Raw genomic sequence first — 27,578 nt, 5'->3', positions numbered from 1 at the left:
CATTTTTTTGGTGCAGCTGTCTGGATATATTTATATGAATCCATAAAAGGCAGTTATTTCAGTCTATAAACTTAAACTACCCTGTTCCTGGGGGTTAACTGTTTCCTTTGAGCTATTCTCTCTACGCCGCTCTTTACTTCCCTCTGTAACCTGTCGTTTCCACTCTGCTTTGCTTCTAAGGGCAGCTTGCCCCACCTATTTCCTTCACTTAGGCACCTGCCTTATTAATTGGTGACTAGTGCCCATGGGGAGAAGGCAGGGAGGCCAGCAGTAGGTGGAGCCTGAGACAGTGGCAGTTAGAGCCATCCCTAATTGGTTGCAAGTAGGGATGCGGGTGGCGCTGTGGGTTAAACCACAGAGCCTAGGACTTGCTGACGGGGTGAGCTCCCCTTGCTCAGTCCCTGCTCCTGCCAACCTAGCAGTTCAAGAGCACATCAAAGTGCAAGTAGATAAATAGGTACCGCTCCGGCGGTAGATAAATAGGTACCGCTCCGGCGGGAAGGTAAACGGCGTTTCCATGCGCTGCTCTGGTTCGCCAGAAGTGGCTTAGTCATGCTGGCCACATGACCCGGAAGCTGTACGCTGGCTCCCTCGGCCAATAAAGCGAGATGAGCACCACAACCCCCGAGTCGGTCACAACTGGACCTAATGGTCAGGGGTCCCTTTACCTTTACCTTTTAATATGGCAGGCTAGTGAGCATATTGCAGTTGGCAGGTCACCACCCTAATGGGCCAGCCTCCATTCACCCTGTCCTATAATATTTCACTGGTGCAGGAATGAACTTGAACTCACAAAGCTGCTGCAGCAGCATCTCATGTGAGGTATTTGTTCAGCTTTCCATCCGGACTGGCTACCATAGTCTCCCAGTACAACAGCTCGCTAAAGTATTTGGTACACTTATTAGCCAGCTCAAGGGCCAACATATTAGTAAGATGGTACTAAGATGGTACCCCTTAGTAAGGGTTCTGACCTCCCTTTGTCTCCTCAGCCTGGTCCTTGGACCCTTGTCGGCACAAAAGAGTCCACGAAAATATCCTTGCAGAGTTTTATTCTTAAAAGTCTTTGTGCAAAACACGACTGAATAACTATACACACCAGCACTAACCAACCAACCAACCCAAACACCAGCCTCAGCCCAAACTAACATTTCTCACTTTATATATACAACCTGCTGCAGGCCGCTGAGTCATGCTGACCCAGCTTTATTCGCATTAAAGAAACAGCGGCCATTTTAGCTGTGACAACTCTCAGGTACTGTACCTCAGGTACTGTATTGACCGCCGAGAGAACAGGATGCTGGGCTAGATAATCCATTGGCTTGATCCAGCAGGCTCATCTACTGATGTTCTTATCCAACGACAGAAGAATGGGAATGCTGCAGAATGTGGGTGTTTGTAGACCAGTTTTTATGTGCTCCTTCTGCATGCAAGTTACCTGTAGCATCTGCTCAATGCCTTTGTCTTCAAATGCCAAAACATTTCCCCCCCTCCCCATTTAATCCCCACTTACCCTTTCTAGGGGGAAATCTCATGCATTAAAAAACAAAATCTGTTGCCAATGACTCGTTTGTGATGTCTCAACAAGCCATTAATAATATTAGGGCTCCCCATCTGGACCTTAGGTCTTAAATCTGATTATAAAAGCAAGTCCTGAAGAGCATGGTCAATGATCCACATGCTGCATTCAGAGGTTTAGCTGTAGGATTTCTGCTACCAGGGCTACAGAACCTTTTCCAGCACAAGGTCCACATTCCCTTATGGGTAACCTTTTGGGGACCACATGAGTGGTGGCCAGGACTAGATGCAAAGACAGGTGTGGGACTTTTCCCATTGTATATTGGATTACATTACATTCCAGTCATGCAAAGCCAGAGGTTTTCACACACACACATACACACCGTTTCAGGCAAGCAAATATATTATCACAGTTCAAAGCCACCTTCTAGCCAGGCAAAAGTGCTCTAGAAGGGTGTGGCCTGGGGTCTATGGAGAGTTCCGAGGGCCAAACAGGGAGGCTTGGAGGGCTGTATCTCTGATCTGTCCCATTGACCTGTCTCAGCCACATGCTTTGCAAGCTAGCCACTGTCCCAGGTGTCAATTAGTTCCTTCAATCAAAGCTTGCCTTTGAACATATATGCTCGAAAACAGCATTGCTGCATCTCGAAGATGATATTTATTTTATCATAGATATTTATTTTAACCAGATAACTATATTGCCTGTTTCCATTTGCTCACAGTTTTGGCAGATTTAACTTGGTTTTAGAAAACTGCCTGATGATTACAATTTTAAAAAATATGGCAGGAGACTGAAACAGAGTTCGGAAGGGTTTAAGCTGGTCACGTAGCAATGCTAAACCAATAAATTTAACAGTTTTCAGACTGGTAGAACATGATGCTTTCACATTGATCCGTAATTATTGTCACATGTTCCACATAATCATTATTCTAGTGTAGCAGATTTTCTCAGCTATGCAAGAAGAAATAGAAGGAAAGTAGGATTAATTGTCCCCTTTGAGCTATAGAGATCTCTGTTTATCACAAACAGTATTAGGCTTTTTTTGGGGGGGGGGATTAGAAGTCCTGCAGCTAAGGATAAATCATTATTTCTTGCCTAATTCCCCTAATTTCAACTGCTTTGTCGATGAATTGTGAAAATTATGCTCACAGCAACTGCTAGATAGATATTTGACAATTAACAAAGGCTTTGCTCTTCCATTTGCCAAGTTGAAGTTATGATCTACAAATAGTTTCCAGTTGAAGCTGTTGGATTTATACTAATTAATAGCCTAATCCTGTGGGCTGCAGAGCCCGCAGATAAGCATGCAAAAAGGGGTGCAAGACTTCCGTTCCTATGCAGCACTGTTCTCTATGATGTAACTAGGGTGCTGCTTCAGTCGAAAAGCACAAGGAGCCAATATCGCTATGAAGACTGCAGCTGTAGCACCAGATGTAGTGCAGCAGCACCAGGCAAAACGGTGCCGGCTGTGGCTTGAACAGACAGACATAAATGAGTTTCTCCAACCCTGGAATCACTGCAGTCACTTGTGGGAGGTTGTAGCATGTGGAGGTTTTGTTCTCCTATCCAGACAATGATAAAAATGCCATGGTCCTAGCATTTATAGCTGGTCTGGCCTAGATACAGCTGATGCATCCCTGCCCCAGAAGGGTTCTAAGTACATCCATCCAGTTTTCAGTCCCAAAAGGCCTCTGATTTAAGCCCTATATCTCTGTTCTCGCAGGTATAATAATACAGAGCTATCATTTTGTAGCAGCCTTTGGAACTGCCACTGTCAGAGAGATCCGTTTGCTGGGGGCATAATGTGTTCCAGCTGTGCCAAGTTTATGACACAGTACTATTCCACCATTTTGCAAGCTATGCATATAATGGACTGGATTTCTCTGGGCAGTATGCAGCAAGGACTTCTTTGGCTGCACAATGGAACATCCCCCTCCCTGCTCACTCCTCTGCAATCCTAACTCTGTCCTGGGAGTTTCCCCAATTGTTATTATTTATTATTATTGAATTCATGTACTGCCCTATACCCAGAGGTCTTAGAGCCCCAACCTTCTAGAGCAGATATGGGGAGGATGCAGGGGCGAAAGGAGAGAGGACAGGGAGGGGAAGATCCGCATGCCCAAGTGGAAATCCTTGCTTTAGTGGAACTTCTTTATTGGATACTGTCCATCAACTCATGATTTTATGGGCCAGCTTTTTCCCTTTCCATCAGCTGGCCTGATTTTTGGGATCCCAGCATATGGGGCTAAGGTTTTGTCTTCAGAGATCTGTATGTTCTGAGCAGGGAACAACCAGCACCTGTTATTGGCACACCTTTTTCTTTCTTTACTACACAAATATCAATTAAAAGCAATAAGTAGTTAGAGCCAGCATCACTCTATATGAGCAATTGTAGTTTCACCATCTGCTGGGAATTCAGCAAATACAACACAATATTAATCAAAACACATCCCGCAATTAATTAATGAAATCTGATGGATATAATGCTACATATACACTAAGTGGCATGCCATACATAATTAGAAGTGATTTAAAAAATATATATAATCCAGAGATGACAGTTCTGATAAATGTTATAAATAATTCATTTATCAGTGTCATAAAAAAAGAAGAAAAAAGAAAGAAAGCCATGATCCAGCAATAGTTAAGTAGTTTTAAGTTCCTTTTATTTTAGTGGAATATATTTGAGTGTAGCTTTCCTGTTGAAATCAGTAGGTGTTAAGGAAGTCCTACTTCTGTTAGAATCTGTGGGGCTTAAAAATGCAGAATCATACCCTTAAAGGATCTGTGGGAAATGGTTGGTAGGATTGCAATGGATGTTGTAGGCATCCATCTGTCCTGAGAGACAATGGCGTGCACCTCCGGAGGTGAAGTCAAACCATTGCGTCAGCAGCACCAAAGTGGGGCACAAACCTGGGCAGTGTGTATGGGGGGTCTTGGGCTGCCCAGACGAGTCTCACAACATCCAGAGGATTGCAGGTTCCCCAACTCTGCTGCAGGTAGACCAACTTGTGTTTGTGGCTTAGCCCCCCACTCCCACCCCAGATCAAACCAGGGTCTCCTAGTCTCAAATTTCATGCTATACTTTCACCACCATAATGAAACTGCAAGAGATGCCATTCGCTCAACAGTGCTTGCTCGTGATGAAATTATTCACTGTGTATTTATTTAGCACTCAAGGGAAACCCATTGCAAACTAAAAGCCCTTACTGCTAGGGTATAGTATATCAGATCTGGCCACATATTCATTCCTTTCATTTTATTTATGCATTATTTGTATATCCCACACTTCCTCCGTTCTGGAGCACAGGGTGGCCAACAATGCAAATAAATTAAACTGTCATAGAATAGCAAACCATCGATAAAACTGCAAAATCACAGCAAAATACAATAAAGCAGTGTTAAACTAAAGAAACTAAAGATTCTAAAGAAAGGTTCACCAATAACAACTTAGGTGGTAAAATCACTTGGGGCTAATTGTTCCCACATCAAAAGTGATTGTGAGAGTCAGACTTATGTCAAAGTATGGCTTGATGGGGTTCTTAACACCACACCAAGTGTAGCTAGAACCAGGCATATTCTGCAGCAGCCAAAGCAAGAAAATCTGAGTGCTGAACCTAGGAAGCCCAAATCTAGTGGAAGGACAAATTATGCAAAGCAGATGCACACATGCTTTTGTGTTTTAGAGAGAGATTCTCAGCTAATTTGGGTTTTATTTAATTTATGTATACCATGTGTTGAGAAAGGGGAATAGAGGCAGAGCAGAAAGGAGATAAGAACTGGTTGTTGAATGGGCTTTTTATTCCCAATTCATTTCTCTGATGCTGTTGCATCATGTAGGTTCAAGTCCAGCAGGAAATCTTGTGGTGTCATTCCCAGGCTGGGAACAACCCTCATTTAATTCCATCAGGTTTAGCTTTTTAGTCAGCATGCACAGGATTGCACTGCTAGTCTCCTAGGTTTTTTTGAGAAGCCTGGGCTGGTGGTATATGATGATACACTGCAATGTTGTGCCCGCATAGAAGTCCCATCTGGACTGCTGAACCTTGATGCAAATTCTCTCTGTGTAGGCATTTGCTAGCACTCAAAAAAGTATCCTTCCAATCAGAAGATCTAGAAGGGCTCGTTTCCTCATGTCAGATTTTTGCAGCTAATTTTTTTTCCAGATAAAGGTGTTGTGACTCATTGTTGCTTGTAGGTGGAACTGATTAAGTCTTTCCGTCTTCCACTGTGACTGTCCACCTAGCTGGGTTTTAAAATAAGATTTCCACTGTCACTCTTGCACAACAGCGGTGCTGTTTAATTCATATGTGATTGAAATGCTGCTCTTCTTTTATTTTTAAGAGAGAGGTGGGATTTCTTTGAGGGCTTTGTCTCGTGATTTCCTTTTGTTTTTCCACAGTGGTCCCAAGGTGTTGAACAACAAACAGTGCAGATGTGCATTTCATAAAAATAGCATGGAAAAAGCTAACAACCAAATGCTCATCAGCAATCCCAGGAGTTTCTATTGTTCAGTCACTGAAAATAGCACAGAATCTTAAGGTTTTATCTGGCCTTCTGTTTACATTTAAATTAGGAGCATACACACAATTTCAGATGCAGCTTTGTGTAATATGCCTGTTTTGTAGTGCATGTCTACTCAGATATACTGGAGCATGTCTACTCCAGTACCCCTTGAGTACTGGAGACTTACTTTTCAGTAGGTGTACATAGTGCGTATAGGATTGCAACCATGTATCCCAGGCCACATTTGCACCATGCATTCAAAGCACTATCATGCCATGTTAACCATCATGGCTTCACCCAAAGAATCCTGGCAACTCAGAGTTGTTAGGAGCAGGGCTTTTCCCCCCAGCTGGAACTCACTTCCAGCACCTCAGGTGGGCACCATTGCTAGTATAAGAGAACAAGAGGGGTATTCATGGTGAGTTCCAGCACCTCTTTTTCTAGAAAAATAGCACTTGGTAGTAGTAGATCCTATATTCCCGCACAGTGCTACAGTTCCTAGAGAAGTTTAACAGTTGTTCCCTCTTCCCAGGGAACTCTGGGAATTATAGGTCTCTGAGGGGAATAGTAGTGTCCCTCCAACTCTCAGCACCCTTAAAAAAACTGCAGTTCCCAGGATTCTTCAGGGAAAGTTATGGCAGTTAAAATGGTATAGGTGTGCTTTAAATATATGGCAAGGATGCAGCAAAGGTTCAGTGAGACTTACTCCTAGTGTCTGTTTGATGGGTTGTCAAAGGACAGTCCTCTTTTCTGATGGTGTCTGCTGTTTGAAGGACTCTTTGGTCCAAGTCGAGTTATCTTTTAAAGAACCAAAGGAAGGGAGATCAGCGGCCCTGAAATTACCTATCAGCAGTTTATACATAAGTGGACAGTAAACTGAGCAGACCCCCAGGCCACCTGCTTACAGTTTTCCCCACTATGGTGAGATTTGTTGTATTTCTAAATTATACTACTTATTTTCTAAATTTGCATAGGGACTTATAAATCAGCATATGGAAATTTTACTCAAATCTGGGCCCTTGTTTCCTTTTTTACTCTACACCCTATTCTCAAATAAGTGTAGGATTGTAGCCACGTTCAGTACACCTCAGTTGTGTTTCCTCTCTTTTCCACTGTGAAATGTGTTTCTTCCTTCCTCGGGGTAATACTGTAAAATATCTGCAGAATGCTGATTAAGGTTAACCAAGTCATAGCTTAAAATATGACTACATCACTCATATGCTGCGAGACATTAAATTCTCTCCCTTCAAGGAATAAAGCACTTGTTACTTTTGGTAATAAAGTGTTCTTTTTCTAAAAGAAGAATTTATTTCCCAGTCATCAACATTTTGTTTTGATTTCTTTTAATTTCCCCTCGTGTTAGTATTTCAAAGGGAACAGTGTGAGTGTTTTATAGACTAAGAAAAAATTATGGCTGTGGCTCAGAGAAGCTTGAAGAACAACCTAAAAACTGCTTATGGCACAGGTCCCGATTCAGACATGTAAAGCCTAGTTCTTTTTTTCTAAATTTTTTTTAGGGGTACTCTCATTTTTGACTCAAGAAATCACCATTTTATAGTTCAAATCGGGGGAAATAAATACAGTAAATGGACAAAAGTACAAAGAGACACAAAATGGTTAGGGGTATGCGTACCCCCAGGGAAAAAAAGCACTGGTTAAGCCCAACATTGGCTAGGCTCAGAGCACCTTGCCAGCAAAAAGAAAGGGAAGGAAAAGGAGAGTAGCAAATTATCTGCATGCTCAGAAACTCACATGATTGCATGATCATGCTAAGCCAACGTTTGCCTTAATAAATTGCACAAACCAACTCAGTGTGCATTCAGTGCGGCTCTTTTCCTACCCCCTCCCAATAATGTTGGTTATAATACTGGTCACCATTAGTTCCTCTAGAGCGCTACTGAAATATAAAGCATTAGCAAATATGCAAATGGGACCCCTTAGAGACAGCGTATCCTTCTTTCTCTATGGTAGGGTGGGAGACTCCACTCTAGTTTTGTGCAGGGAGGTGGGGACTGCGCTATGATTATACGAAAAAGAACAAACACAGAGGAAGAAGTTGAAAAAGGAAGAAAGTGAAGCATAACAGAGTTTCTGGCCATTAGTAATAGTAGCAGCAGTAGTAGTTCCTTCAGTAGAGCTCCCAAGGTGGCTTGCAAAACAAGATAAAACACACTAATACAATATCACAATAACATATTAAGTGAGAGGAAAGTTATTCGCAATTCCCCAAGTGATCTGAAAGCAACCCCCAAATGTTCCAAGAGTTTTACAGATGTTCGTTGTTATTTTTAACCCTGTGTAGACCATTTAAAAAATGAGCAACTGCCTAGGAATACGTTTAAAATAAAATAAATGATCTCCTGCATGTGTGTGTAGGCCATCCCAGACAGAACACTGCAGACAGAGTGTCCATGTGACCTGCTATGCAGTGCTTTTCAGTGGAGTTGGATGACACATTCAGCTGCCTTTCATCAAGTGTATAGCAATGAGAGAAATCCCATGTGTGATGTAGCCCATGTTCACTGCACATATTTTGCATGCAATTTGCATGGATATGTCAGACGCAGTCCTAATTAAAGGAATGAAAGGAGCAGAGCCGTTGTCATCAGTGGAAAGCGTCCAAGGCGACTTTGAACGGAAAACGACCACAGGGCTGAAAGCTGCTGCCACAGAACCAGTTCGACACATCTGCAAAGAGAGAGAGAGTTCACATTATGACAATTAATTGGTTAATTTGAAGAGCCTTCTAAGTCACCTTTCAAAATGTAAATATCCATCCACACCAATGTACAAAATATAAGAAAGTGTTTGAAAATAAAAAAAAATGCCAGGATTTCCTGTTTAAAATGATAAAGCAGAGAGAGAAACATAACCACGCTGTGTCAAGCCAGCCGTCAAGGATTGCCAGTGCGGCACCTGCAGCTGTTGTCGTGCCTATGGGCACCTCCTACTCTGACCCCCATAAAAAGTCTGAGTAAATATCCCCTTGGAAATCCACAACGCACAAGAGACTGTTTGGTCTCCCTGCTCATCTCCTGTTTGCGCAGGCTCGGTAACACATATCCTTAAACAAGCCCACATTTCATGGGTTGCCAAGAATGGGCAACCTGCGTCCTGTCTGTTCTGCATGTGGAGAGGTGCAAAGAGCTTCTCTCAGTGAGCAAGCACAGTGGAAGTCAATGTAGGTGCCTCCCCCCACTCCTGTTATTGGGGTTAGCTGATTGAGAGGGGCATACCCATAGCTGTCAAGGTTTCCCCTTTTTTAAGGGAAATTCTCTTATTCCAAATAGGATTCTTTGCACGAAAAGGAAAAGTTGACAGCTATGGGCATGCCCACACCATTTTGTGGTCCCCAATCTCTCTCTCTCTCTCTCTCTCTCTCTCTCTCTCTCTCTCTCTGTGTGTGTGTGTGTTAGGGGCCAAAGTCTGCACTGTTGTCTCCTGTTCCCACACAGTCTTTCTCCCCTTTGTGTGTCCCCAGCGATAAACAATAAAGGAGAGAAATGTTTTCTCTCCATCCCCCTCATCACCGCCACCAAAAAAGGAAGCTTGCAGGTTTGTGTCCTGCCCTGCCACCCTTGTAGCTTCTCACCTTTCTCTTCCTGGCACAGGCATTTCTGTGGCTAGTGCCACACTCTTTTTATTAGAAGAGGTGGGCCGTAGTCAACCACACCGTGTTGTCATGATGCTTGACTCCTCCTTTACATTCCTGCTGGTCTTCAGTTATCCGAAGAGGTGTCACACCTCTTCGGATAAGTGGAGACCAGCTAGAACATAAGGTGCTGCTGAGTGGCAGTGGCAGGGCAAGGTGCTGCCTGGCCACCCCAGAGGCATATGCAGTCTCCTGCTCCCCCACCCACCCACCGCCAATCAAGGCCTGCATTCATTTTGTTTTAAGCCACACATAGCAGCCTCTTTATATTATGCTGCACATGTTTTGTATCTGGTACCCACAGAACTTTCTCAGAATTCTAAATGTAATCATTCACCCAAAAGGGTTGGCAGTGCCTACATCATACAACCAAAGGCAGAACCCACAGCTCAAACCACATAGTGATAAGAAACTTGATTGTAGCAGCACCATGAATTGCTTTCCTCACCTTGGATTGTGATTGTAAAAGCTGGAGGCTGCAATCTCCTATACAGTGGTACCTTGGGTTACAGACACTTCAGGTTACAGATGCTTCATGTTACAGACTCCGCTAACCCAGAAATAGTACCTCAGGTTAAGAACTTTGCTTCAGGATGAGAACAGAAATCATTGCGGCGGCAGCGGGAGGCCCATTAGCTAAAGTGGTGCTTCAGGTTAAGAACAGTTTCAGGTTAAGAATGGACCTCCGGAACGAATTAAGTTCTTAACCAGAGGTACCACTGTATATGTTTCTTTGAGAGTAAGCCCCAGGACTTACATCCCAGTAAGCCTGCATAAGTGCAAGCTGCATCAATCAAGGTTCCTCCTTCAGTCGGTTTCCTTTCTAAGGCATCCACACAAAAAGTGCAGCGTCAACAGGAAGATTAAGATTTCTCTCTGCATGGAGCTGGACTCTGGGAGGAAGAAATCCAATAAAGCCTTTGGGAAATCATGACCTGTGTACTGATCCTATTTGCAGTCTTCACCAAGTCATTAGAGATGCTTAACAGATAGGTTTGCATAGAGGTTGGACTCTTTCAATCTTTTTTCACATTAATTGATTGCCCCCTTCCACCCTCTTTCCCCTCCTTTCTTGTATTCCCCCCTTCCTTTTTTAATACCATGAATGACATTTGAATTTGATTAGTGAGTTCCTTTTCCATAAATATAACCCAAATCTTTGTTGTGAGTGCCATTTATATTAGATGGTGAGGATTTTGAGGATGTAATAAGTTTTAAGAAGCATGTTCCTTTAAAACCCAAAATGTGAAGCAGCTGCAACTAACTGACTGAGTGTATCAGCTGCTTATTGATACTGAATTTGGCTCAGTTTTATTTGTTTTAATGAATGATCTAGAGGATGGGCATTACATGGGTGCTGCCCTTTTTTAATTGTGTTAATTTATGAGGATTAAGTGGCATGCATAATAAGGCAACTCCACACTTGTTTTAGACCCCCCTCCCCCCGATCTCCCTCTCCTATCAACAGCTCTTGAACAGAGGGGACAATCCTGATTTCAAATGTTACTTTCACACTGCAGTATCTGCTGGTGTGAATGCAATTTAGCATGACATGGCAGTATATAGGTACTGCAGTGCGAAGGGAGCACTGGAAATCGGGACAGAAGCATTACCTTCATGATCATTAAAACTAATGCAACACACCTCACATTTGAATGCAGCCCTAGTGACATCATGGGGGGCATATTACTACAGCTGAACTCAAGGTGACAGAATAGAAGATGTTCTTGAATTTTGCTCTGGTCTCTTCTCCCGAATTCCTGTGTGTCACCTTGGCAACGCACCTTCCATTGGATGCAATGTCAGCACAAGTCTGCTGAGTTGTGAGACATTGTCTCTCATTCAGACAGCCACAAGAACAGCATAAATCTGTCCTCTTCTTCTTCTTCTTCTTCCCCCCTCTGTGGCTTTCTAGCTTAGCGATTCCTGCCAATATAATGAGCATGATAAAATTAAGCTCTACACACGGCCATCAGCCATCACAGATTTAAACCACCCAAACCAAACCCTTTTATAACTCTGTAGCCTTATCTGAAAATAAGTCTAGGCTGCAGTCCTTGGCACTCTACCCTGGGAGTAAACACCCTTAATGTAGTGGGACTTCCTTTTGAGACCATTGTCTCCTCAGAAGTGAGCTGGGTTGAGTTAAGTGAGGCATAACTTTCAGGTATGAATTGCTGCCTTAGTCTGTTGCAGCTGAAAGCACAAAGAATCTTATGGCACCCTAAAGTCTAACTGTGGGAGGATGTAGAGTCAACGTCACAAATGCATGATTGCTAGACAAACAGAGGCAATGGCACCATGAAGTTTCAGAACTTGCATAGAGGGGACTCTATGATGTCATGCCCCCAAATCTGGTGGTGGGGAAAAGACAAAGGGTTAATCCCTACCTCTTCCATCCTGTCACTACACTCTTTTTCCCACCTGCAATGGGGGAAGACATTTCTTTGCTCTCCTCCAGACAGCAATCTCCATTTTGAACTGAACTATGGATATTTGTATTGTTTAAGGATTATTGCCTGCCTGATTTTCATCAGTCTATCTGTTGAAGCCTGGCAAGACTTTTTTATTGGTAATTTCTTGTTTACTAAACAGTCTGAGAATGATTTCTTTTTAAGAGGGAAACATAAAACAGGGAGAAGATTGCTCCAGAAGGTTATGCAACCTTGCCCTAATAGCTTCTAGAGATAAGATGCACATGGATGGTGAATTTTAGCTCTGCTGAAATAGATACTTGCATTCTCGCACAAGTGAGAAAGAGGAAGGATAATTACTAAAAAAAATATCCTCTCCTACTCATCTAAATCCATCCAACACTAACAAGCTTATTATGGCAGAAACTGCAGCTCACTTTATCAGACGGAAGGCCCAAGTTCAGTGGCAGAGCATCTGAGTTGCCTGCAGAAGTTCTCAGGTTCAATCCCTAGCGTCTCCAGGTAGGGCCAAGAAAGATTATCCATCTGAAATCCCAGAGAGCTGTCAGTCAGTGTAGACAACACAGAAAGATCAATAGGTCTGACTCACTGTAAGGCAGCTTCCTATGGCCATGCAGAGGACTGTGCTGTACATATTTTTTCTTTCCCCTGCCAACTTACTGGTGTAGCATAATGGCTAGGAAAGCAAGCTACAAATCAAAAAGTCCTTTGTTCTTGTCTTTGCCATGAGCCAACTAGATGGCCCTAGGCAAGTGACACTCACACTCTTAACCTTACCCTGCCTGCAATATGGGGGGATAATAATATTGCCTTACCCTAACGGGGCTGTTGTAATGGTTACAACACTGGAAAGTGGTCTACTAATATTATGTCGCAGTAATATAATAATATCATATAATGCTCAGTTTTTATGTGATTACCCTCACTTTGCAGCTGATTGTTGGAGGCATAGATGTTTAAATGTACAGTGGTACCTCGGGTTACATACGCTTCAGGTTACAGACGGTTCAGGTTACAGACTCCACTAACCCAGAAATATTATCTCAGGTTAAGAACTTTGCTTCAGGATGAGAACAGAAATCGTTCAGCGGCGGCGCAGCAGCAGCAGGAGGCCCCATTAGCTAAAGTCGTGCTTCAGGTTAAGAACAGTTTAAGGTTAAGAACAGACCTCCAGAACAAATTAAGTTCTTAACCCGAGGTACCACTGTATCTGTTTTCCTCACACACCTTCCTTGACTCCTGATACCAGTTGGCATGATTCCACGTTACAGTAGTTGTGATATGTTGACCTAATTGGAAGGTTTTTTTATTGTAGATTGAAGCATTGTGTTGTATGGAAGTTATCGTTCACAGCCTTGATATTATTTTACTGAGATGTGGAGTATCAATATTTTGTGTGTGCAAATAGATAAAATAGAAGCACACGGGTTCTGGCTAAGTGGTTTTCTCAAGGACAGATGCTGAGAACCGCTGTAGAAAGCATGTACACTATTGCTGCCCAAATCTGCTTTGCTGCCGCAACTTGATCCTTTTGCCTATCACCTTTGCTTCCTCTTTCTTTGTGTCCTTCCACAAAACTCGTATTTCCCCACAAACCCCTTGCTTAACCTTCTCCCCTCCCTGCAGTCTTCCTTCCCAGTTCCAGCTGAGTATGTATGACCTACATTTCCTCAGATTACAGATGCCTTGTTTGCCTTCTTTCTTTCCTTCCTTCTGATCTCTTCCCATTTTTAAACTTCTGATTGTAAACTCCCTGGGACAGGGATCTAATTATGTTTGTTCTTGCTGTTGTTTATCCTGTGAATGAAGCATTGTTAATAGTACTGCCTGCCTGCATAAATATCTGTTCTTGGTGTCCTTTTAGAAAACTCCTATCATCCACATCTTATCTTTCGTCTTCCCCTGCATCACAAACGTTCCCAGATTTCATTCACACTACTCCAAATTTTGCAATGGATCTCTTATGGAAAAACAGCACCAAAATGCACTGAAATATAAAAATTTAGACTAAAATATGTTTAAATTATGTACACTGAGATACAATATGAGTTGTATCCAACAAAGTTGTTCCATTAGCACAAAGACTTCTGCCTGCACAATGGGACTTCCAAGCCCACTCCTCGCACACTGCCCAAATCTGCTCCAGAAGGTTGGGAAGAGGGGCCAGGAACAGATGTGGGAGGCACAGGTGGTGTTGGGGAACGGACAGGTAGAAGCCATTCCCATTGAACAGGCAGAAGTTCTTGTGGCAATGGACAACTTGGTTGGATGCAACCCGACATATGATTTTTGTGGAAGGATGAAACAGACTTAAATGAACGCAGATGCAAGAACGTAGGAGGCTAACTTATGCCAAGTCAGACGATTGCTGTGTCTAGCATAGTGTTGTCTACATTGACTGGCAATGGTTCTCCAGGATTTTCAGATAAATTTTTCTCCCAGCCCTTCCTAGAGATGCCAGTCATTGAACCTGAGACCTTCTGCATGCAAGGCGATAGTCTGCTTGGAAAGATTGATCCATCCATCCCAGCTTTTTTTGCTATCATTTCTCATGCATTCTAAATCCCTTCCTTTCTGTGGCTCTCCAATATGCCGAAATCTGTCATTGATGTAGTGACAAACCTTGTCAAGGGATGGCAGTGGCTTGTAGAAGGCAACAAGGGATGGAGCTTTTGAGCTGAGAGTTGCTGCCCAATGGCTATTCTCTTTATTGCCAAAAATGTTTAAACAACATTTGCTAAGCAGAGAGAACTTTCCAAGTACAGTGATAAGAGGCTAAGTGTGAACCAGAAATGAAGCAGTTGCTGCCAGCTGTCAGTCAAATGGATTTCTCTGCGATTCCTGTGCTGAATTTAAAATGGAAAAGGGTGTATGTTAAGTGGCATCAGTGAGTCACTGTGATGCGGATGACTCAACTCAGATCTTTGAAATTCCATGCGAGGTGTAAGTGACAAGCACCCACAGCTAGCATCTCTGCAGATTTCTAGGTAGCTGGATGCGAACTGAAATATCAGGGCAATGACGTGACATTTAAAAGTGGCATTAGCTGTGTCAGGAACAATAAGTAAAGGCTTTGCTGATAGTTGTGCTTAAATTGAATATTAGATCTATCCATCCTGTTGTTGTGCTTTGAGTCTGTATAAGGGGAACAGAAGTCTAAATGGTCATTCACTAAAATGATCCATTTCCTGTACCAGGGGGTAGCCAATGTGGTGTGTTCCAGAGACTCCAGTTCCCATCATCCCTTGAGTATTGGCCATGCTGGCTAGGGCTGATGGGAGTTGGAGTCCAAGAATATCTGGAGCACACCACATTGGTTATTCCCTGTCCTATATGATATAAGGGTCCTATATAAACATGGGATAGAGTGCTGAAAAGTGATCCTTGAATACCTTGAAGGTTAACTAGGTAGTGCAATAGTAAGATTGAAATATCTTGCTGCCCACTCCGAGATGGCTTCAGAGTTGCACTCAATTTCTTACTTTTAAAAAAGTTTTGCTGCTCATGAAGCTTTATCTTTAGCTCAAAGTGTGGGTGTTTGATGTTCATTTGTGGGTTGGGACTAAACTGTAATTTTCTTTCTAACAACCAAGTTTCTCAAATGTTTCAAAATGGCATAACAGATAATAGCGCCCAGTATAATGCATTTCGAGATAAAAAGCGCAAATTTAATAGGACAATTATCCCAATGAGTCCTTCCATTATGTGCCGTGGGTAGAAAATGGCACTGTAGTGGACACATCTGAGAACATATCAGGATAAGAAATGGAACCACTGCTCTCCAAAATCATTGCTTAAGGCTCTTGTTTCCCATAGCATGCCAGTGAGCTTTTCCAAGATCACTATCTGCCAAGCGTAACTGTACTATGTTATCTTGAATTCTATGCTGACCCCTCACCTCTATGCAATAGTTATAATAGTTATAATTCTTTTTGTTTTAACCTGCTGATCAGCTACTCTTGCCTTTCTGCTCTTATCCTGGCTTGGTTTTTTTCCACAATTATTGTATTGTGCTTTTATAGTTTTGTATTTTAGCTATTTTTAAGCTACTGTAATAAACCGATTGATTGATCCCTAATCTCATTTTTGTGACTCATTATAGCAATGTCCAAAGGGATGCGGGTGGTGCTGTGGGTTAAACCACAGAACCTAGGACTTGCCGATCAGAAGGTCGGCAGTTCGAATCCCCGGGGTAAGCTCCCATTGCTCGGTCCCTGCTCTTGCCAACCTAGCAGTTTGAAAGCACGTCAAACTGCAAGTAGATAAATAGGTACCGCTCTGGCGGGAAGGTAAACGGCGTTTCCGTGTGCTGCTCTGGTTCGCCAAAAGTGGCTTAGTCATGCTGGCCACATGACCCGGAAGCTGTACGCCGGCTCCCTCGGCCAGTAAAGCGAGATGAGCGCCGCAAGTCGGCCATGACTGGACCTAATGGTCAGGGGTCCCTTTGCCTTTACCTATAGCAATGTCCGATGTGTTACTCAGAAGTAGATCTCATTGTACTTAGAAGGCAATCCAATGGCAAGATCTGTCAGGATGAGCATCTTAGGATGCAGCAGATCTTTGCTCAGGAAGCTGATTCTTGGCTAAGTCCCCAACCCTGGCTCAGCCAAAGATACTCATAAGTTGCTCATCCTGGCTCAACTAGGGCTCAGCCAAGTGATGTAAGATCACAAAAAGGGCTTTCTGGGGGCATCGGAGGTTCAGGGCTGCATCCTAAGCTCATTTAGTTTGGTTACATGACCTTGCAACCTGTTGTAGAATAATATTTTCAAGCAATCTATGCCAGCATTTCTTTGGCTTGAGCCAGGCTTGTGGACACTGGCTGAGTCAGCTGGTCTGGGATTCAGCTGGCTGAGCCACAAAGCTGTTACATCCTTAGCCACTCATCCTGATGGATCTTGCCGTCGGGTTGCCCTCTAGATGCTCAGCTTGGAGAGATTGAGCTGACCTACACATTGTCACAGGAGTGGCTAACCTTTGGTCCTGCAGATGTTTCTGGACTATAGCTCCCATCATCTCTTGGAGGGCAACAGGTTAGCCAGCCCTGGCCATAATCCACATGGCAGAGTCCATCTGCATGACTTGCATCATAGAGGGAGGTTTCTGCCGGCATCTGTCCTTGGGTGTGGGGAGCCATGGCATGGGGGCATCTCCTGATCATGTTGGGAGCCAGCCCTTCATTTCCACACACTTGGCGAAATGTCGCTTTCAGAGTTCAAAGGTCCTGGAAAAAAGTAATTACGAATTAGGAGGCTTTATCTCTTCTGTCTGAAGGGAAGCTCCGAATATCTGTAGTCTTCAGATTTAATAGAACTCCAGATACAGTGTTTCTGCCAGAGGCAGAGGCAACAAATTAGAACATGTGGGAACAAAAGGGAGGGGGGGGATAAGAAAAAAAATGAAGGCAGGCAGGCAACAGCATTTCTGAATATAACCCTCAGAGGGCAATCTGGATGTGATGAGAAGTTGGCTGCTGAAAGCTGCAAACCAGTAACCCCGGCAGAATGAGAACTAAGTCATTGTGACCCTGCCAGCAACCCAGCCACCGCTTTTCCATATTTCTTCCTCCCCGCTTCTTGTTTGTAGAGTCAAAATGGAGTTGAGGCCAATTACCTTTCTCATATATATGTATATTCCTTGACAAATGGAAGTATGCGAAGTTAAATGTTGCAGATCATGCTTTGCTTCTCCCTTTGTGACCCCCGCCCACACCTAGCTGAGCGCAGTACGTGGGTTGCTGCATCTCCTTGTGCCTTTCATGGCAAATTCCTAAAGCGGGGAGGTGTTTTGAGCAGAAAAACGCCAATGAAGAGAAGCCTGAAGCTGAGGCAGAGGCAATTGGCACACTGCCCCATCTCCAGCATGGGGTTTCCCCCATTTAGGATTTTTTTTTGGGGGGGGGTTAACGTCAGTGTTGTGCCTAATGTAGCACTTGGTGACTTTTTCTGTTGGCACAAAAATTTACGTTTGCACAGTGGAACTTCCCCTCCCACCCCATAAACCTGTTCTGGGAGTTTCCCCAACCCTTCACAGCAGATTTGGGAAGGGCACAGGGCACACACAGGGGAAGGCAGGGGAAGTTCCTTTACACAAGTGTAAATCCTTGCACTGGTGGAAGTAGCATATTGGATACCACCCTGAGGCTATCATATTTTTTGGTGATAGCTTCCAGCTAAATAATGCAAGCTTAATTTTAGAATAGGAACATTTCTAGTTGAAAAGGAATATCAGTGACTTAATGACTCACATTGTGAGCTTAATGCAGAAGAAAATACAGTGGTACATCTGGTTACGTACTTAATTTGTTCCGGACGTCAGTTTTTAACCTGAAACTGTTCTTAACCTGAAGCACCACTTTAGCTAATGGGGCCTCCCGCTGCTACCACACTGCCATTACACGATTTCTGTTCTTACCCTGAAGCAAAGTTCTTAACCCAAGGTACTATTTCTGGGTTAGCAGAGTCTGTAACCTGAAGCGTATGTAACCTGAAGCTTATGTAACCTGAGGTACCACTGTAATCTCATGGCCATATAAGAATGGCAATAAGGCTCAAGAAAGTGAGCACATTATAAAGGTTTTGCTCTCGGTCACTAGAAAGCCTTTGCAATTAAAAGAGTTTTAGCCAATATTCCTTGCTAATTTCCAGTTTGTGTGTAGTCATGACAACCAGAAACATGCAGCTTTGAACTTAAGAATCTGCCGTTTCTGTTTTAAGCTACTTTGATGCTTGGCTGAGTGGTGAGATTATGACAATGTGAACGTTAAAACGGCATGGTGCTTTTTTGTTTTATACTATGCAGTTTTTTTTAGCTCTGACGGGCTCCATTAAACCACACAAGTAAGCAGGTTTGCCTCTGGAGGATGGTGACATCAACAGCTGTGATACCTTGACTTTTCTCAACGGTTGACAGCAAGTCCTTCTCCAAAGAGCTATGCAACTTTCAGCTTCCGATACTCCTACTTGCTTGCTATTCTTAGCAAACCCCATTTCTGCAATCAGTGACTTAGTGCAAAGCTTTTATATTGTTTCTAGTTGTGGAGGAAATTTCTTTTCTTCTCGCCTACTCTTCTCCCCTTCTTCTACCTTTTAGACAAACACTTGTAGTTATTACCGCACACTTTTTTATCCAGGCAGTTATACTGTGATTGCTAAACACTGAGAGATGTTCTGTTTGATATTCTGTTTGCTGTCAAATGTGGCTGTCTACGTACAAGGCAAAGAGCCCTTCCCTTCTTGTTCTTTTCATTCCAGATGCTAATGCTGCTGGAGGGTTGGAAGGGGGGCTTTGAAATTTGAATCCCCCCATTCACAAAGCCCAGCCCCCTTTAAATTGCGGGTCAGCTCAAAAATGGGGCTTGCCATTGCCTATTCTTGCAGATCATTCCTGTAAGGGAGCATGGGAATTGTAGTTCCTTCTGTCTGGAAAATCGACAAAAGCTATTAATTAACAGAGCCTTGTAGCACAGTGACAGAGCATCTGATTCATATAATGAAGGATAGCTCAGTTGTTTAAGGCATGGTGCTGATTATGCCAAGGTTGCAAGTTCGATCCTTGTATGGGACAGCTGCATATTCCTGAATTGCAGGGGGTTGGACTAGATGATCCTCAGGATCTCTTCCTACTCTACAATTCTAGGAAGGTCCTAGATTCCATCCCTGGCATCTCCAGGGAGGGCTGGAAGACATTTGTGTCTTGAATCCCTAGGAAGTCACTGCCTGGCTTTGTTACCAGGACTGAGCTAGATGGACCAATGATGGACTCAGCACGCAGAAGGTTCCTCTGCTCCTGTGACTGCCCGGTAGCATAGGTGCAATAAAACAATTCATTTTATTTTCCGCCCATGTTACCTAAATTTCCCTTTTCACAGCTGCTGCACACTGGGACGACATCTTCATCAAGCTATCTGCAGGGACCTCATGGTCTCGTTCCTGGGCAGTCATCCCCAGTTCAAACCCCATCAGCATAATATATGAAATTAAGAATTTTTGTGCCAACTTTACATTAGTTTGCATTGGATTGCATTTGCCATTTTACTGCCCATTCGCTGACTTTGGTGAGGTCCTTTCGGAGCTCTTCAAAATAATGCTTTGTTTTAACGGCCTTGAGCAACTTAGTGCCATCAGCAAATTTATCTGTAATGCAGGCATATTTCGACTGTGTACTAAAGATCTGATCATCAATTTCTTCAACTGACCAGTGTAAAAGTGATTCAGTTTTTACCCACCAGGAAGTTTTGTTGGAGTCAAGGACTATTTTCCCATTTATCTTTTCGCCCATTTATTCTCTTAACACCTTGCGCTGTGATTTATAAAAGTGACGTTTCACTACTATGGGCATCCTGCGGATAGACGGAGACCACCAGCTGATTTCACATACATAATTAAAAGACTCTGGTACTGAGCTGATTTTGCTGGGCGGAATTTAAGCCACTGACCTCAGTGTGAACCTTACTATATAGCCATGCTCCATCACATGCCAAACTGACAAAAACTTGCTCGCTATTTCCAAGTCATCTGTGTGCTATTCAGCTCCTATCCTGTGGGTCACATGTAATAAGCAAAATGATTGTTTCTAATTTTTTGTAGCATTTTGATAATACTGAGCTTGAAGGACTGACCAGGGTAAGGCAGATTCCAAGGTTATTTTAGTCATATTTGTGTTCTGCCTCAGTCAGGTTGCCTGCACATATTCTCCAAGTGCTTAGCAACTAAGTCCTCGTGCTACAGGAACGTTAGAGGGACCATAGTGCATAAAAAAGTCACTTCTAGTCCAACAGTGGACTATAATAATTGAAAGGGAAAGGCGTAAGGTGGAATTTGGTGGCATTCACCACCAGAATTGACGATGAGATAAGGAGCTATCCATTTTCACACTGCCTCGGACTTCCCAAAACAGGTCCACATGTGAGTGCATGCCACAAATGCACCAATTTGCCTGTAGTATTGTTTTAATCTAATTTTGCTTTATTTTGGTTAATGCTCCACAGAAGAAAGGCTTAGAAGATGGCAGATCTGATATGTGTCTCTAGAGCAGCAGTCTTGTTGAAAAGAAGAATTCTGTTGGCTAGAGAATAGTTGTCAGGATTTTTGAGCTGGGGCTGGTTGGTTGCAAGTTTAACACTAGGCTCTGTTGGTATTCCAAATGCAACAAAGCCTTCTGTTCCAGCATCACATTAGCCTCCGTTCTTCCTTCACACAAAATTACTCTCTTGCAAAGGCAGATGTGGGGGGGGGGATTAATCTAGGCGGTGCTACAAAATGAATTTCCCCTTTCAAATCATCAGCAGAAGCTCAGTAGGATTTTGATCACACTGAATAAAAAGCCGTCCATGCTCAACTGCCAGCACTTTTCAGATGACAAAGGGCAGGAATATACAGTATCTCAGCAAATGCCTGTTCCCAAATGAGGTATTGTGAAAGTTACGGTGGGCAGCATTTATAGGAAATAATAAGCAGGCATGGGAAAGGTTAATCAACCCCGCCCCACTCCCTAGTCAGATTTCATCTGCAACTTTTCTCTCACCCCTACACTTGCATGCAAAGCAAGTGCAAGGTTGGAAAACCATGACTTGGGTCGTGGTAATTGAATCCTCAAGATTTATGGAAGGGCTACTTCCACAAATGGAATGGCTTCTGGTCCAATGGAAGCTTTTGCAAAGCGGAGGGGAGAGGTGGTTTTTGCTGACTACTCCTTCCACATGCAGTGTGGATTTTCAGGGGGTACAAGGGTGTTGAAGTGCTTTCACCCCTTCCGTTTATAAGACCGATGGGCACCCTTTTCCACCAGCAGGATCCCTTGGGCAGATCTCTGGATTCAGCCTTCTGTGTTTGTCTTGTAATGCATATGGTTCTGCCCTAAAGCCCTTTTTTGCTAATATTTCTTTATTTCTTTTCAATTTTTTAACAAATTAACAACCAACTAATGCAAATTTTAAAGTTGGCTTCCCACTCCGCTTTCAAGATGCTTCTCTTCCCTCCCTTACTTGCTTCTCAATGTTAACATAATTTTCCTAATTCCATTTCAATACATAGAATACATAACACATTTTATCATTCATTCCTCCCCCCCCCCTTCTTAATTTCCCGTTGGCTATATACATATTTCAATTCCTCCTTAGGCTTTTATTTAACAGGTTTTGCCCTAAAGTCTTAACCCTAATATAATCCTGTCGAGGAGTCTTGCCAAAGCAGCTTGTAACTTGTAACCTAACTTGTGACCATCAACGTAAGAAGGTTGCCGTGTCTGTAGTGGAATTTACCCGTACAGGAAAAGCTGGCATGGTTCTGCTTTAGATAATAGATCCCATGTTTCTTTCTCCCTGCAGAACTTGGAAGGCAGAAAGCACAGCTACCATAAGTAATATTGGCAAGCACTAAGCATTTAATGTCCGTGCTGCAAATACCTTTCTCCGACGCTGTTCTCTTTGGCACATTCTGAAATGCAGAATATTTTATGTAAATTGAAAGGCACTTTGATGAGAAATAATAGATAGCGAGTAAATTAAATCTCTGGTTTAAATGAAGTCCAGTTTATGCTAGCGAGGCGTCCGCTAGCTACAGTGACTTGACTGGAGCAGAGTGTTGGGAAAGAAAAAGCAATTAATCAGGTGGCATTAGAAGGCCTTGTACTTTATCTGCAGCTGGTTATAGACCCAGATCTGATTAGAGACAACTGAGTGCCTGGAGGAACTAGACATTGTGCGCTGGAGGAGATCAATGGCTACTAAAAGAAAGAGAACAGGTTGTCACAGCCAATGATGCTTTTGTCATTCTCAAGAGTTCTGGTGGGGTTTTTTGTATCTGCTTACATAGAATACCTACTTCTTCAAGGTTTTGCCAGGACTGGGAATCCTCAGGATTGGTGGCCAAATGGCTGCTCTGTCTGGCCCCCAGAACTCTTCCTGGCCATGGCCCTCCCCAGTCGTGCTTCTTGAAGGCTTTTGCCTAGCTAGATTGTGTGCTTGAAAGTTGATGGTACCATTTGCTTGCCTGGATGGAGAATGGTTTGCACATAAACCTCTGATTTATACTTTATGTAGGTACAGTTGACATCCCTTCCTCCATTTGCTTTTGCCTCTGGTTCCTCCAGGGGTATGTGGCCTCCTGAAAATTCCCCGCAAGGGAATGTGGCCCCCAGTCTCAAAAGGGTTCCCCACTGTTGAGCTCAAAAGTCACTAAAACTGGGGAGAGGGGAAATTTCTACAAATAATTTTTGATTGTTTCTTCTCCTCTTACCAGGTCCACTGAGCATAAATAAAACAATGTGAAAGATGGTTAATAAACTCTGAAACCCACCACAGATGCCACTGAACTTGGATGTAATGGGAGGTTGCCATTTTTATAGAGCACATTTTTTGTTTTCCCAAGAGTGAGTGAGGGAAATGAGGTGGACTGCCTTCTCAGAACCTATATACAGGTAGCAGGCATGTCCAAAGTCCGCTTTGGGGGCCTAATCTGGCCCGCCAGTCGGTTTAATCTGACCCCTGTAGCAGTTTATTTCCTTTAAAAAGCTCAACAACTTCAATCCTTAAAAAAAGGTCAACAACTTTGGTTGGCCCTCACGGCCCTTCACTTCATCAAATCTGGCCCTCTTTGAAAAAAGTTTGGACACCACTGCCATATGGCATGCTCCTCTAATATTGACCAGATTGTTAATATCAAAGTCTGAGAAAGATTTCAGCACAAATGGCTCTGCTGAGATTAGAATTCCCCATTTATTTCATAGTGAGCTTCCTGGTCAACTGGCTTTAATCTACACATTTAACAATGCATAACAGTTCACAAAACACACCCACCCACCCACACACCATGCTCTGCAAACAAACCAACATAAATAAATAAACCTAAACTCCCAAGAGCAAAAATTAACAAATATATTATTGGAGGTGATGTTTTTATAGGTGGTGGGAGAACAGAGGGACCTGACCATCTTTGTTTTATGCTGCTTTTTTGTGCTTAGCTCAAATCATGCTGCATTCTACTTTCCAATGACTTTTTCATCTCAGTGCTCAGACAGGAACTTAATATGCGTGGTGCCTCATGATTAAAAAGTAATAGAAAGACAAATGAATAAGACCTAATAAACACCTGGTTACTTTGGCAACAGAACCAACACATCCTCCTTCTAAATCAACAGCTGAATGACCTGTGTCTTTGCATCCCATCAATGCAAACCTACTCTCCTAAACTGTAACATCTGGTGATTAATTAAAGGAATGTTGCTAAGTGTTCAGCATGGAGCTAGACATATGGATGCCAAGGCAAGATCATCAGGGTCAAGCAGACAGAAGAGTAGTGGTAGAACTGTAAAGAGAGAATATCTGTACATCCGTGTAGTCTATACACTAGTTATTTGCTGCTTTGGTTAGTTTCGTTCTTATTCATGAGTAGAATACAATGCAAAACCAAACTATACGTAACATATATCACTGATCTCAATATTTTCATCCCTTTGGTAAGGAGTTTGTGTTGTGTAGCTTCCAACAAGTCTGCTTTGAGCTAAGATGGGAATCCAGGTGCAAAATTCACTCCTTGCATTTATGGAACAAATGTCACCTCCAAATCAGCCTCGGGCCACCCTCCAGCTGATCTGCAACTACATGAGACAGAGGCAACCATCTGTCCCTGTCCTGTTCACCTGCTAAGCTATACTAATGTGCTAATCTATACCATGTTAACAGGCTTCTTCAACTTCAGCCCTCCAGATGTTTTTGGACTCTACAACTCCCATGATCCCTAGCTAGCAGGACTAGTGGTCAGGGATGATGGGAATTGTAGTCTCAAAACATCTGGAGGGCTGAGGTTGAGGAAGCCTGATATACACTAACGGTCAGTGTCACCGGCATTTGCCCCTCCCCTTAGTGCAATCCTCAGTCAATCCAATTTGTTACTTCCTCATATCTTCAACTAATGTTTGGTGATTTTCTGCATCCACAGAAAATGATGAATACTGTCTTGCAGTCATATGGAATTTGGATATAAACACTACAAACATTCAGTGTGATTTAGGTCCAGCCCTATCATTGGGCAGAGTGAGGTAACTGCCTGAGGCAGTAGATGGTTGGGGTGTGGGGCTGGTATTGCACCTCAGCAAATTAATAAATCAAGGTGTGTCAGGTGGTCAGATATGCTGCTGTTCTTCCTAAGCCATTCCCTTCTATTGGAGGACAGAGCTTTGTGTACTACATGGCATGTCCTACCCCTCCAGCAAGCCTACTGCCTCAGATTTGGTGCAGGGTGCTACCCCATCGCCAGTGTTGAATTAAGATTCACCTGCCAGTCCAGTTGGCTTCCATATGCGAAGTGGGAAGGGACACCATCTTGTCAAGCAGCAAAATGTCATTTGGCTCTTCACTTCAAGGGGGCTTACTCTTGGGTAAGTGTGCAAAGAATTGCAGCAGAATCTGGTACCAGAGCTACCAGAATCTGGTAGTTCCACAAGTCTAAATGAAAGCATTTGATAGCAGGCATTCCAAGCGTGATTTGCAATAAGATATTAATAGCACAAAAGGGTACAGTATTTAAAAGGGTACATCAGATATAATATAACACCTTCATACACTATAACTTTTTGAATAGGCAATTTCTAATGCTTAAAGTGGAATTATTAGGGAAATTTCCAGTTCAGGGTTTCATCAAGTAGCTAATTAACTTTATGGCAAACGGCATTCCAGCACAGTATAGCTTCATAGCAATTAAGACTGATGGAACTATTAGTATGGTTCATCCACAATAATTTAGAAACCATAGATTCTTAGAATTTATATAATGGCTCAGTTAATGAAACAGGCATTTATGCTTCTGTTTGACATGCTAGATACTTTCTAAGGAGGATAAAACTATTCCCCCCCCCCTTCAAACATTTTCAGTCCATGCAAACAGTAATTCTCATGCAATAATTCTCATGGTGGTGTAACTAGAGGAGAAAATCAAGGTCCAAAGGTCTGTTCACATATGAAGTTCATTGGGAATATTGGGAAAGTGACTGTTTCAGAGTCAATTCCAGTAGCGACACATGGGATTGGGTGAAACAACAGAGGCACCTTCTTGACACCAGCATCACTGCATCTTGCCTGGATGGCACAGGGGCAGGGCAGGGCAGCAGTAAGATCAGGGCTGCACAGATGCCCTGGCAGGAGCACCAGGCATTGGACCTGGTCTTTTCTGTATGCTAGGCATGTTCTGTACCACTGAGTGACGTCCCTCCTCTGATGCTTTGGGCTTGAAAGAAAATGGGTTTGTACCCAGAAGCAGATGGAGTACAATATGTGAACTGGATCTTGGAAGACTAGGTAGATATGGAAAGCTCCTCCATGGAACAACAACAACAGACTTCTAAAATCCTTATTCACCCTTTCTCCAAGGGTGGATCCTTATATAACCAAAATGGCACACTGTCCATGCTCAGTGGGGTAGTATCAGTAGGCTTGGAGGAACCACAAGATTTGCAGAAGTGCAGTGGTACCTTGGGTTACAGACACTTCAGGTTACAGACTCTGCTAACCCAGAAATATTACCTCGGGTTAAGAACTTTGCTTCAGGATAAGAACAGAAATCACACGCTGGCAGCACGGCAGCAGCAGGAGGTCCCATTAGCTAAAGTGGTACCTCAGGTTAAGAACAGTTTTAGGTTAAGAACGGACCTCCGGAACAAATTAAGTTCTTAACCCGAGGTACCACTGTACCAAAATATCTATGTGGTGGGGCCTAGTTTGGGGAAAGGGAGGATCAGCTCAATGAGGACTGGACATATATGCAGGGGCATATAATGCTGACTAAATAGGGCTGGAAAATGGGTGGGGTGGAGTGGCATATACTTGAAAAGAGCATTGCTGATTGGAGCTATCCACACTGCACTTGTAGAAAATGAATTGGCCAGGGAGAAGGTTAGACTGGAGCATCTCTATCTAACTACCAGTTTTCAACTTGCAAATTATTTAATTCTGTTTGATTTTACTGCTGGGGGAGCGTTTAGTCATGGACGCCATCCTTTATGAGTCTGTCCAGAAATAGGTTTGCCACCTCACCTCCTGCTTATGAGTCCTGTGCCTGGAATCCCATACATATTAACTCAGGAGTAAGTCCCATTGAAAGCAATGCAAACCTACTCCTGAGTAAAAAGAAAACAACAAGCTGTAATTGTCCGCCTGTGGGCAATCTTTCCTTTTTCATTTAATTAATGTACGGTGCCTAGCATCTGAGGTGCTTTATAAATAATAAATACTGATATATTAACATAAGGTTGGGCTGCCTGTTTTGGATTTCAGCTCATTGGGAGCCTTGGGCTAGCTATTGTCATTTTGCCCAAGCCAAGCAATGCATTGAGGGTAAACTTGAGATCTAGATATGTTGTAATCTTCCATAAGCTCATGGGAAAGAAGAAGAAAAAAGGAAGAAATCTAAATTAATGAATAAAATACTTCAGGCATTATTATTCAGCATTTATTGCTCCAGTACAGTAATCCCTG

General features: G+C 43.1%; 1 protein-coding gene across 2 annotated transcripts in view; it reads left to right on the top strand.

Moving 5' to 3' along the window:
• The window catches only part of PHACTR1 (phosphatase and actin regulator 1), a 242,258-nt gene that overhangs the window by 33,482 nt on the left and 181,198 nt on the right, over window positions 1-27,578 (top strand). The window lies entirely within an intron of this gene.

This window comes from Podarcis tiliguerta, assembly GCF_965153285.1.
Source record: "Podarcis tiliguerta genome assembly, chromosome: 7".
Classification (NCBI taxonomy): domain Eukaryota; kingdom Metazoa; phylum Chordata; class Lepidosauria; order Squamata; family Lacertidae; genus Podarcis; species Podarcis tiliguerta.
The sequence above is the reverse complement of the archived record's forward strand: the minus strand, read 5'-3'. Positions and strand labels throughout refer to the sequence as shown.